The sequence below is a fragment of the Grampus griseus genome, assembly GCF_964374135.1.
Source record: "Grampus griseus genome assembly, chromosome: 12".
NCBI classification, from domain to species: Eukaryota; Metazoa; Chordata; class Mammalia; order Artiodactyla; family Delphinidae; genus Grampus; species Grampus griseus.
Genome location: NC_139006.1, coordinates 24393481 through 24406220, shown reverse-complemented (window position 1 = coordinate 24406220; position 12740 = coordinate 24393481). Strand labels below are relative to the sequence as shown.

At 51.3% G+C, this 12740-nt stretch overlaps 1 gene segment (V, D, J or C); it reads right to left on the bottom strand.

Annotated features, from left to right (window-relative positions):
* The window catches only part of LOC309830808 (immunoglobulin lambda variable 2-11-like), an 81535-nt gene extending 75090 nt beyond the window's left edge, over positions 1-6445 (bottom strand). The window contains exons 1-2 of the V gene segment in view: positions 6375-6445; positions 5937-6257 (exon numbers count right to left, since the gene is read on the bottom strand).
* Between the last annotated feature and the right edge of the window lie 6295 nt (positions 6446-12740).

Below are 12740 nucleotides of genomic sequence, written 5' to 3'. Positions count from 1 at the left end.
CCTCTCAGCTGATGATGCTTCAACCACAGATGTAGATTAGGAACCAGCAGAGTCACAGCAACAGGGAGCCTGTGAGCTCAGGGCAGGTTTTTGTTCTACTTCCCCTGAACTTGGACCACGGTGCACAGTGTAACCACTTGTAGCTGAGCTACAGTAATAATCGGCCTCGTCCTCAGCCTGGAGCCCAGAGATGGTCAGGGAGGCCGTGTTGCCAGACTTGGAGCCAGAGAAGCGATCAGGGATCCCTGAAGGCCGTTTATTGTTTTCATAAATCAGGGTTTTGGGGGCCATGCCTGGGAGCTGTTGGTACCAGCCGACATAACTGCTGGTTCCAGCACAAGAGATGGTGACCGTCTGTCCCGGATTCCCGGACACTGAGGGAGGCTGAGTCGGGCCAGACTGGGCCCAGGATCCTGGAAAGAGGAGAAACACACTCTGGTCAGTTCTGTCACCCTGAGGACAAAGACACAAAGGATCAGTCAGATGTCCCTGGGGTCCCTTCCCTGGAGGCCTCACCTGTGTCCTGAGTGAGGAGGGTGACAAGGAGCAGAGCCCAAGCCATGGTGGAGATGCCCCAGACGCTGCCTTCTGAGCCCCCAGCCCTCGGCCTGCATCCCCAGACCTCTCTTATCCCCTCCCCCTCAGAGGAGGGAGGGGCCTCCATGCAAATCAGCTTCCTGCACCTGCCCTTGCTCACTCTCTCCTCACCCCTCTGACCTGGCTCTGGAGGCATCCATGGACAGCAGGGCTCTTCTGAGAGGATGGAAACTCTGTGACACGTTGTCCTTAGTCAGGACACTGACCATTACAGGGCCCAGGAAATGGGGCCATCCTGGGATGTCCCTGTCATGCACTATTTGAGTCAAGATGTCGTTGGCCAATAATCCCAAAAACCACTCTTTGGGTTTTGCGGGTGGAAGGTGAGGACAGGGGCCCGAGGGGCTGGGGTGACTTAGAGATTCCATCCCGTCTCCTCCCGGCACCACAGGGGAGCTAGAGGTGGGCATCCCCCTCCCTCACCTGTCCCCTCAGCAGGACCGGGCCCCTGCCCCCCATCCCCTGCCTCTGCAGGGCTCGGAGGAGGGGCCCTGGGACCTTTATTGGCCTTCCTAGCAAAGGGCTTATGAAGCAGAGCAGATTGAGGACGCTGACCCCACACTCTCCTTTAGGGGCTCAGGAGGCAGCACCTGGGGCTTCATACAGGTCAGGAAACCAGATCAGAACCCCCCCAAACCCAAGCCCTTGCTGCCTCCTGGTGGCCTTAGATGGGGATGACCAAGCCCCAGGGAGGCAGCTGAGTGGGGCTGAGCCCCCAGCTCTGACCCCCCCAACTTGTTCCTCCTCCTCCTCCTCCCAGCCCAGCACCAGTGACCCTGTCCCTCCTCATCCACTGCATGGGCTCACCCCAGAGCTGGCGCCTCCCTGAGGTCAGACACCTGTGTCCAGATGCTGGACCCATTGTGTTTTCTAGACAGAGAATCAGGGCTGACTGGTGTTTCCCAAGATTGTCAGTTTCTCAGTATCTGAAATGTCTAGTTCCTGATTACGAAGAAAGTTGACAATTGGTGTAATTCTCCTTTGCTTCCCAGGGTTTATGCTCCTGCCTCTGGGCACAGGGCCCCGGGGGTGATGCAGAAGGACCTCCAGGTCCCCACAGAACAGATTCCTGCTTCTTTCCTGGGTACTATGGAGGGGACCCAGGAGTGATGGCGCTGGGTGTTTGTGTGGGTGTCTGTCTGTCTGTATTTGTGTGAGGCTGTGTGTGTGTTTCTTCACAGAGACAGAGCACATCCTGCGATAGAACATAGCCTGGACCTGATGGTGAGATGTTGGGTTTCCCTTGGATCCAGGGCCTGCACTCAGGCGCAGGAATACACGTAGGATCTGTGCACATCAGAGTTACCCCACAGCCTGAGACTAGTGTCCTTAGATAGACCTGCCCACAAGACTCGCCCTTGGTTTGTGTCTTGTGATTAGATTTCAGGAAGGTTTAGGCCATTCCCCAAGAAGAATGACCCCCTGAGTCTCCACTTTCCTGCAACCTTATGGTTTATTCTGAAGCCCTGACCTGCTCCCCAGCGGGAATCTGGAATTTTGGTAGATGCCAGGCACAGGACGCCTAGGAGACCAGCCTCCAGTAAGAGTCTTGTGGGTCTGATGAGGCTCCCTGGGGGACAATTCTTCACACACGTTGTCGCCATTTGATTCTGCTGATGAAGCCCGTCCCTCATCTGGGAAAGGCCTCCTGGAAACTTCTCCTGGTTTCTTCGTATTTCACCTCATCCACCATATGGCCCTTTGCGGATTTTGCTTGGTCTCCATTCACTGAAGGAAATCACAGCCATTACGACGACTCTCTACTGAGTCCTAGGGGTCTTCTTTGTGACACAAATAGCTGCCTGTGGTCTTGGGGACACTCGACACAGGACGATCTGAGAAAACAAGCAGCAAACCCAGGGTCTGGGGTTTCCCTCCATCTCCTACCCTCTGCACCCGGGGCGTAAAGGTCATCATGAGATTCAGGGTTTGTACTAAACTCCACCCCTCCGTGGACACCCCAGGACCACCCAGGGAATCACGAGGTCCCGAGCACTGGAACTCACCTCAGCTCTCCACCACCCCCGGAACAAGCTCCAGTGAGAGGAAGATCAGGTCCACACTGGAACTCCTGCTCTCCTAATTTTCAGTGTGGGCTCCTGTCTACACCACTCTTGGTTTCCTTCTGTGGCTCCTTGATCCGAAGGCAGGGGCCCTATATGCAGCCACATTCTCCCCCCAGCCCTGGAAGATGGTCTGGAGCCTCTGCCTCCTGGATCTCAAGGGCTGCCACAGCTCCCACAAGAGCCTCAGGCCACCACCCCGCCTCTATGGTGGGGCGATCCCCAATAGCAGGAGGGAATCCTTTACCAGTTAGCACGTGTTTTGTCCTCATTAAGGAGAAAATACCCAAATAGTCCAGCCCTTCTTTCTCCATAACACAGGCTAACGTCCACTTAGTCCTTCTTTGTTTATCCTTTCAATATTCCAAATGTTTGCAGTGGGGAAATAAGCAAAGCAAACCACCTGCAGGAAAGTTCTTTGTTTACCCACTTTTGACTGTAATTCTTCTTGGATCCCCAGGAGTATTATTCTGCATTGCACATGTTACAACAGCAAAGATTATGGATGGATTCATGCCTAGAAATTCAGATTTAAAAAAAAATTGAATTCTCAGTGATTCTTTTTTTTGTGTGTGTTACACGGGCCTCTCACTGCTGTGGCCTCTCCCGTTGTGGAGCACAGGCTCCGGATGCACAGGCTCAGCAGCCATGGCTCACGGGCCCAGCCGCTCCGCGGCATGTGGGATCTTCCCGGACCGGGGCACGAACCCATGTCCCTGCATCAGCAGGCGCACCCTCAACCACTGCGCCACCAGGGAAGCCCTGAATTCTCAGAGATTCTTCATCACTGATCCAGAAAAGGTAATCCATTGGAAATCCCTTGACATCTGTGGTGCAGATCCCTCATTCACTGTGGACTCTGAGGGAAATTCCTCTCTGTCCACCCCACCCCCGACCTGAGCTAGGGCTCCTGTTCTCACTTCTGGGATAAGGAGACAAAACAAGATACACCTTCATTCCACAGCTGGGTACCGGCATGCTGTCTAGAACAGTGTTTGGGCGTCACATCGAATGTAGAACAATATGGCAAGAGATGCTTTTGACTTGAGTCTGTTGCTTTGTGTTCTGAGATTTTCGTTACCTTGAGACTGAGAATCAAAATATCATCTATCACAGAAAGCAGCTATTTTCTTGGTCAAACATATCTTTCCAAATCCACCTAAAATATTGGGTCAAAACTTGTCCAGAAGTTTTCTCATAAGGAGAAGGGCCTAAAACATTCCCTTGATTTAGTGTGTATCACCATCGTGCTCTTGCAAACTCATCCATGTCCTGCTCAGTGACTGAGCATCTGGAACCTGAAGTGAGAACAGAAGCCGGGAGTGGTCCATGTGTGGACCTAAGGTGACCTTTGGTCAGATTCTCATGCACAAACACACACATCTGCCTATAATTACCTGGACTGGATTATTTAAACTACAAGCTCAAGATTATCATATTCAGAGGAATATTTGATATCACAGCTCAGGCTAATGCATAGGATGTGACTTCTGAGGAAGAGGAGAGCCAGATTCAGGTCATTCTCATTAAAAAGAGAAAAGCCTTTCTTAGAAAAATGTAAAACTGATTATAAATGCAGCTCTATGTTTAGTAGAGAAAAAGAGAGAGATAACAGGATAACAGTACAGAAGGAAAGGAGGAATGGCTGTCCCCATAATAATGGGGGAGGGTAGATATTATAACAGAGGCTATTTCAGGAGAGTAAAAACACTCTTATTCCCACACTGCACCTTAGGAGCAGCTGTAATCCCAATGAAAGTAGATCTTAGAAATGAAGTCGGTAAATATTTTCTACACTATACCTGATCTTTGACAAGATAGTTAGAAAGACCAATGATTCTGGTCAAATGTAAAATGTTGTGATAAAGACAAAAGATTCTTCAGATTGCTGCTAGCATACACTTAGAAAATACGGAGCCTAATTGGCTGGGTTAAAATAAATCAGATTGGGACTCCCTTAGCGGCACAGTGGTTAACAATCCGCCTGCCAAGGCAGGGGACACGGGTTCGAGCCCTGGTCTGGGAAGATCCCACATGCCGCAGAGCAACTAAGCCCGTGCGCCACAACTACTGAGCCCACTCGCCTAGAGCCTGTGCTCCGCAACAAGAGAAGCCACCGCAGTGAGAACCGCCCCCCGCAGCGAAGAGTAGCCCCCGCTTGCCGCAACTAGAGAGAGCCCCTGCGCAGCAACAAACACCCAACACGGCCAAAAATAAATAAATTTTAAAAATAAATAAATGTATAAAAATAAAATAAAATAAATCAGATTTATCAGGAAAATGATTTGGATAAGAAAAGTGTACACAGGACCAGTATGGAGTTAGTCATATAGCAGGGGTCTTCCAAAGTTAGAGGATCTTAATGAAATCAACCCAACTGACACACGACTCCAACTTCATGAGAGCCAGGAGCCAGGACCACAAGAAAGAGCTGCTCTCCAGTCCTGGATGCCTGAACACACAGCTATCAAATGTTCCTCGTCACTTGTTACTGTGGGGATGATGTGTCCTGAGCAATCCAACCCATGTACTTTGTTTTTCATCTAAACTATTGAATTCGGAACATACCTTGCTGTCCAGTGGTTAAGAATTAGACCTTCTGTTGCAGGGGGTAGGGGTTCCATCCCTAGTCAGGGAACTAATATCCCACATGCCACGTGGCGTGGCCAAAAAAAAAAAAAAAACCCAAACAAACAAAAACAAATTAAAAGCAAACTATTCGATTCACATAATTTAATTTCAGTAATGGTTGCGTTACAAAACTGTTCAAGAAAAAATAACATTGAACCCACAGCACTCGCGCAGTTTTTCAATTAATTCTCACAGGTCTTAGATATGCTGGGATTCCACCTGGAAACTGCACTGGTCCCCATGGAAACACGTGACCTTGACATCACTGAGGAATATGGGACATGCCCTCCAGCCCACCTTCCATTCTGGAGCCACATTTCAAAGAGCCCATCGTATCGGGGAGACCACCATCCTGCAGGGCTGTCCCCGGACAGGGTTCACCAGTGCCAGGAGAGGGGACAAAGCTGAGACCCAGACTGTGTCCCCAACCCTCCCAGGCTCAGCCCACTCAGATGCAGGTCAAACAGGAAGGACAACAAACATGAAAACCACTCGTTGTTTTTTCTCGTCATCCCTCTGCAGGGTCCTCAGATCTCCTCTCAGCTGATGATGCTTCAACCACAGATGTAGATTAGGAACCAGCAGAGTCACAGCAACAGGGAGCCTGTGAGCTCAGGGCAGGTTTTTGTTCTACTTCCCCTGAACTTGGACCACGGTGCACAGTGTAACCACTTCTATGTGAACTACAGTAATAATCAGCCTCGTCCTCAGCCTGGAGCCCAGAGATGGTCAGCGAGGCCGTGTTGCCAGACTTGGAGCCAGAGAAGCGATCAGGGATCCCTGAGGGTCGTTTATTGACATCATAAATCAAGGTCTTGGGGGCCATGCCTGGGAGCTGTTGGTACCAGCTGACATAGCTATAACCCCCGATGTCACTGCTGGTTCCAGCACAAGAGATGGTGACCGTCTGTCCAGGATTCCCGGACACTGAGGTAGGCTGAGTCAGGCCAGACTGGGCCCAGGACCCTGAAAAGTAGAGAAACACACTCTAGTCAGTTCAGTGCTGGGACCCAGGTCACACTGAGGACAAAGATACAAAGGATCAGCCAGATGTCCCTGGGGTCCCTTCCCTGGAGGCCTCACCTGTGCCCTGAGTGAGGAGGGTGACAAGGAGCAGAGCCCAGGCCATGGTGGAGATGCCCCAGACGCTGCTTTCTGAGCCCCCAGTCCCGGGTCTGGTCCCCCAGACCTCTCTTATCCCCTCCCCCCAGAGGAGGGAGGGGCCTCCATGCAAATCTGCTCCCTGCACTGCCTCTCCTCACCACCTCTGCTCTAGCCCTTGATTCTGGTAACGTCTGCGTCTCTGGACAGCAGAGCTGCCTGAGAAATTAAAACAGGTTATCATGTATTGTCTGATTCAGGACAGACTGAGAAGGTGACGGAGGCCGGGACCCGGAGCCCAGCTGGCTGTGTCCTCTCCTCCTGTGGGGGATCATGTTGGATGCAGAGGGATCCTAGGACTCCCCTCCTTTTGCAAGGAGGAGGAGAGCAGGGCATCTATGCTGGGGAGGAGAGGGCATCCCGTGACCCCTCTTCCAGGGACTCAGGGAGAGCCGAGGACCCTCTCCTTGTCCCTCATGCCCTCCCCAGTCCCCTAGGCTAAGGTGCTCAGGCGTCACTCTCTCCGCTGCTCTGTGGTGGTTGGAGATTGGAGATGCTCCCTGACATGTCCACTATAGGAATTATGGGATATGGTAGACATTGGACACCCCTCCCTCGTGACCTCCTTAGGCCTGGCTCGGGAGCAGCTGCTGAGATTTTGAACAGGACAGAATGACAACACAGACAACCTCCCCCAAATCCGGGCCCTGCTGCCCCCCAGTGGCCTCAGTTGTGAGAGCTGAGCCCAGGGAGACAGCTGAGTAGGGCTGGACACCCAGGTCTCCCCCTCCCCAGCTCAGTGCTAGGCCCCCATCCCTGCAGACAAGCCTCACCTTCCCTCGACTTCCTTCAGAATTAAGTACGTCACCTGCAAAATCAGGAGGCCCAGATGCCCCCCTCGGGGTCACCTTGCTCGTCCCAGGAGGGCCTTGTCACAGGGTTGGTGATGGGGGATGGAAGTGGGCTCAGGACCAAGAGAACCTGAGATATAAGTTCATCCTATCTCGTTAAGGATGCCGAGGAGAGAAACGGGCCCCCGAGAAATGCCTGAATCCTCAAATATAGAAAAAAGGATAATGTGAGACACAGAGAGAGCTCTGTCCAGACAGAGAATGACCCAGGGAATCAAGGGGCAGATTCTGGGGCTGGGGCTCTGGAGGAGGGACCGGGTCAGGAGGGGCCTGGGGGTCCAGCTCTGGGTCCTATCCTTGGGGGCGGGGGTCATGGGGACAGAGACTTGCCCTGTCTTCCCCTTTGTGCCTTTGAGACGCCCTCACCTCAGAGCCTGGCACCTTCCTGAGGTCAAGGCTCTTCATCACAGACACGCTTCCCCAAGGGTGTTTTTCCAGAAAGAGCTGAGTTTGCAGTATATATCACACTCAGGATGATGGGTCCTTTCTGGTTGGAAATGGACATGAGCCCTCAGGCAATGGACTAGGAGTTTATGAAACACAAATACTTTGATGAAGGTTTTCAGTGTCACTGTTCATATCACACGACCACATTCCATGAGCTAAGGGGGTGAGGCCCTTGCCGAGCTTGGGGTGGGTGAAGGGGAGCCTCTGGGGGCGGGAAAGGAAAAGTGTGGGAGGAGGTGTTAGCTCTGGATTTGAGACAATTTTTGGCGTGTGTTTCACAGAGGTATGTGCTGTACTATGTAGACATTCACTTAACGATGTCTTTTTTTGCGATTATAATAAAGCGCGGACTGGTTCAGGACCTTCTCACAAGTCAATCAGTCAGGCATCTGACACCAGGTCAGAACCAAGCGGTTTGGATCTTTATATCTGGGGACTGCTGTGGACAGGCCTCCTGTGATCTCTCCAGGTGTCCAGTGCTTCCTGCAAGAAGCAAACCCCGCTGTCACGGGAACTGTCTCGCCTCTGCTGCACGTTTGTTCATACAAGCAGCAACTCAGGGCCCCTTATGATTCGGGCGTCACGGTTGAATTAAAAATTCCTGAGATGTTTGCGCCCACTCAATAAGACATGACGGAAATATAATAAGAATGACTGCCTGTAAAGGAGGGAAATTACTACTAACACATAATAGGAGTGATAGGCAATAAAGTAAAAGCATATACCTATTAAGAATCACTAAAATCAATTACTGGATTCTTACCTTTCTGGAAAAATTAAATATGGGATTCATTAAATACCAACAGTTTAAGAAAAGAAAGATAAAATATCCCGAAAAGTTTAATGACACCTAACCCAGAAATTCAATGGACACATAAAGGTAACAGCCCAGCGACGCTGATTCCTCGTTGCGGTGAATAACAACAACAGTGGCAGATATCCTGAACATAGAGAAAGCTAAGCCATTTCATGTTACCTCCACCCAAAGGGGCTTTTCTCGCATCATTGTAAAATTATATTCATATATAGTTAAATTATTTGAAGCATCACAGGAAGCTGCCGCTATAGCCTGAGACTCCACGCACTGCACACCAGGACAGTGATGGCTCCAGAAGCTCCTACTGAAGCATCCTCTGCTTTGTTGGGTATTTTCCCCGTTGTAAAAACAGTAACTAATTTCGCATCAGGAGATTGTATCCCACCTTTAGAGCAGACACTCAGAGAGGCCATGGTGGCTCCCGACGCCCTGTGCACAGCTGACCCTTGGTAAAGATCCAGCTGGTGCCCTTACACTCAGGGAGCAAGTCTCCCCACAGGTGCCACAGGGGATCCCGGAACAGTGGCCTCTGTGCCACCTCTGTCGTCTCCACCAGGACACACACCTGTCGGGCAGCTGCAGCGTCTCACCAGACTTACACACAAGGGACCCTGACTCAGGACACGGTTCAGTGTCTAGTAACTGAGACCCCTTCCCCCTGTGCTGTGACCCAGTGCTGCTAGGGGTCCCTGTATGACCCTGTTCAAGCCAAGGTGATTCAAGCATGATGATACTGACCTATGTGTTTATAAGTAAAGAAAAAAGGTAACAGGTAAAAGCTTAGAAAAATTAGTGATGATGAGAACGTTATGAGAAGATTGAGCTTCCTGGTAAGAGGATTGTATTAGTCAGGGTTCTCTAGGGAAACAAAACAAAAGAAATATATACATATAGATAACGAAGAATTTTATGTAAGTTATATATATATACTGAGAGAGAGAGATTATTATTGATTATTGAGCACGGAACTCCCAGGAGCTGATCTCTTCAGCCTGAAAGCTGGGAATGCTGGTGATGTAATTCAGTTTGTGTCCAAAGATTTGGGAACCAGGGGAGCCAGTGATGTAAATTCCAGTCTGAGGGCTGGAGAAGTTGAGGTGAAATGTCCCAGCTCGTACAGTGAGAAGAGAACACAGACGTGTTCTTTTTCCTTTTCCTTTTGTTCTGCACAGACCCTCAACAGATTGGGCGATGCCCACCCACACTGCGGAGGGCAATGTATTTACTGAGTCCCCAGATTCAAATGCTCATCTCATCCAGGAACACCTGCCTGGCCCCATCCAGAAATGATGCTTCCTCTGAGTCCCCTGTGACCAGTCAAAGTGACACACAAATTTAACCATCTCAGTGACCATCCACGCTGATTTGCCCCACAATGAGGTCCAGCCAGGACATGGCAGTTTCAGTGGTAAAACTGGGAAATTTCTGGCAATCAGGAGACTTGGTCATGGCCCAGTTCTGGTGCTTATGCTTGGGTCCACCCAGATGTTCAAACCAGGAGGTCGATGTTGACGATGCAGTATTATTCGACCATAAGAAGGAATCAAGTACTCATATGTGCTTCAAGGGGAAAGAACATTGAAAACATTTTAAAGAATGAGAGAAGCCAGACACCAAGGTCCACATGGGGTATCATGGCATTTGTGTGAAAAATCTGGAACAGGCAGGAAGTACATTAATGTTTGGAGGGCTGGAGTGACAGGGAAAGAGGATTGCCTGGTGACAGATGAGGAGTTCCTTTGCCGGGGATGAAAATACCCTGGAAGATTGAGTGTTAGTGGATGTTCAAACTTGTGAATACATTAAACACCACTGGATCCATCACCTTAAAATGATGTATGTGATGGATTGTGAAGCCTATGGTAGAAAGAACATGAAGGCTTAGTTACTGATAGATACAAATTACACTCAAATGATTCAGAAAAGAAATGTTTTGTGTTCCTGGGTGTGTGCTGTGTGTGCGTATAGACATACAAAGGCAGAGAGAGAATGAGAGACAACGGGATATGAGAAAGGCGAATCTTGCAAAGTATTAAAAAATAGTGAATCTGGGAAAAGGTTCTGCAAGACTTCCTTATAGACCTTTAACTTTTTATTTAAGTTTTTAATTACTACAAAATAATAACAAAAACAAATGAAAGCCTCAGTTTAGGAGTGAAGGGATGAATGAGCTCAGAGGACGTTTTAGTCCCACTTCTCCATGAACTGGGACCACTGTGCACAGCGCTACTACTTGTATATGAGGTGCAGTAATAATCAGCCTCGTCCTCAGCCTGGAGCTCAGGGATGGTCAGGGAGGCCGTGTTCGCAGACTTGGATCCAGAGAAGCGGTCAGGGATCCCTGAGGGCCGTTTATTCACCTCATAAATCAGGGTTTTGGAGGCTGTGCCTGGGCGCAGTTGGTACCAGCCAACAGCATTATATTTCCCGATGTCATTGCGGGTTCCAGCAACAGGAGATGGTGACCGTCTGTCCCAGATTCCTGGACACTGAGGGAGGCTGAGTCAGGCCAGACTGGGCCCAATGCCCTGGAAAGGGAAGAAACACACTCTGGTAAATCCCGCTCTGGGGCCCAGGTCACCTTGAGAACAAAGACACACAGGATCAGCCAGATGTCCCTGGGGTCCCTTCCCTGGAGGCCTCACCTGTGTCCTGAGTAAGGAGGGTGAGAAGGAGAAGAGCCCAGGCCATGGTGGAGATGCCCCAGACGCTGCCTTCTGAGCCCCAGCCCTGGGCCTGCTCCCCCAGACCTCTCTTATCCCCTCCCCCCAGAGGAGGGAGGGGCCTCCATGCAGATCAGCTCCCTGCACCTGATGGTCTCACCCCTCTGCCCTGGCCCTGGACACTAGATGTTCTGCATCCTGGGGGGAGAATATAGCTCAGGGATTTAAACGTTTTGACACATAGATGACATGTATATACAGGAGCATGAATTGTTTGTAGCTGGCTTGCAGGGAGAGAAAGAGCAGATGAAGTCCCTCAGGCAAAGAGCTCCTGCACCTTCAGGGTCTCTGCTGGGACAGGACTGTGTCTCTGGGAACCACAGTGCAGGGGACATTCCGCAGCGCCCTCTGCTGGATGTCTATCTCCAAGGTCTCTATGTTTGGGAAAGAGACAGGCCCACCAGGGGAAACACCTGCTGTTTGCTGGGTGGCTGGGGGGAGCCCCAGCTGCAGCCTTGTCCCATCCCCACCCCCACCTCTTTGTTCTGAAGCATCTGCACATCGAATCCAGGAGCAGGTCCTTGACACCCAGCCCCCCACCCCAGGTCCCAGACTGGCCCTGGAACCTAGAGTCTCTGCGTCCCTGTACAGCAGGGCTCTTCTGAGAAGATGAAAACTCTGTGACACGTTGTCCTTAGTCAGGACACTGACCATTACAGGGCCCAGGGAATGGGGCCATCCTGGGATGTCCCTGTCATGCACTATTTGAGTCAAGACGTCGTTGGCCAATAATCCCGATAACCACTCTTTGGGTTTTGCGGGTGGAAGGTGAGGACAGGGGCCCGAGGGGCTGGGGTGACTTAGAGATTCCATCCCGTCTCCTCCCGGCACCACAGGGGAGCTGGGGGTGTGCATCCCCCTCCCTCACCTGTCCCCTCAGCAGGACGGGGCCCCTGCCCCCCGTCCCCTGCCTCTGCAGGGCTCGGAGGAGGGGCCCTGGGGCCCCCCACTTGTTCCTCCTCCTCCTCCTCCCAGCTCAGCGCCAGCCACCCTGTCCCTCCTCATCCCCTCCCTGCCCCTGTCCTTTGTCCTGCAGCCTCATCAGGATGGAATTGTCACCTGCCTCCCCAGGTGACTCAGACCCACCCCTGCAGGGTCTCTAATCTTGTCTCAGCATGACCTTGTCTCAGGGACAGTGACCTTCAGGAGATCTCAGCCCAGGGCAGGGGAAGTACACGATAAATGACTCCACCCCCATAGGTACACTGATGGGAAATATGGGCCCATGAGATGAAGCTGAATTCTCAAAAGCGTTCGAAAAAAGGAATAATGTAAGAAGGAGTTAGAGTCTGCCAGGATGGAGGGAGCCCTAATGGAAATGAGGGAAGATGCCAGGGTTTAAGGGGCTGGGAGGAGGGGCTGGGTCAGAGTTCAGCTCAGGGCCCAGCCGCAGGGACCTCTCCTCAGGCAGGTCTATCTGCCACATGGTGCAAGTGAGGATTCTCCTCTG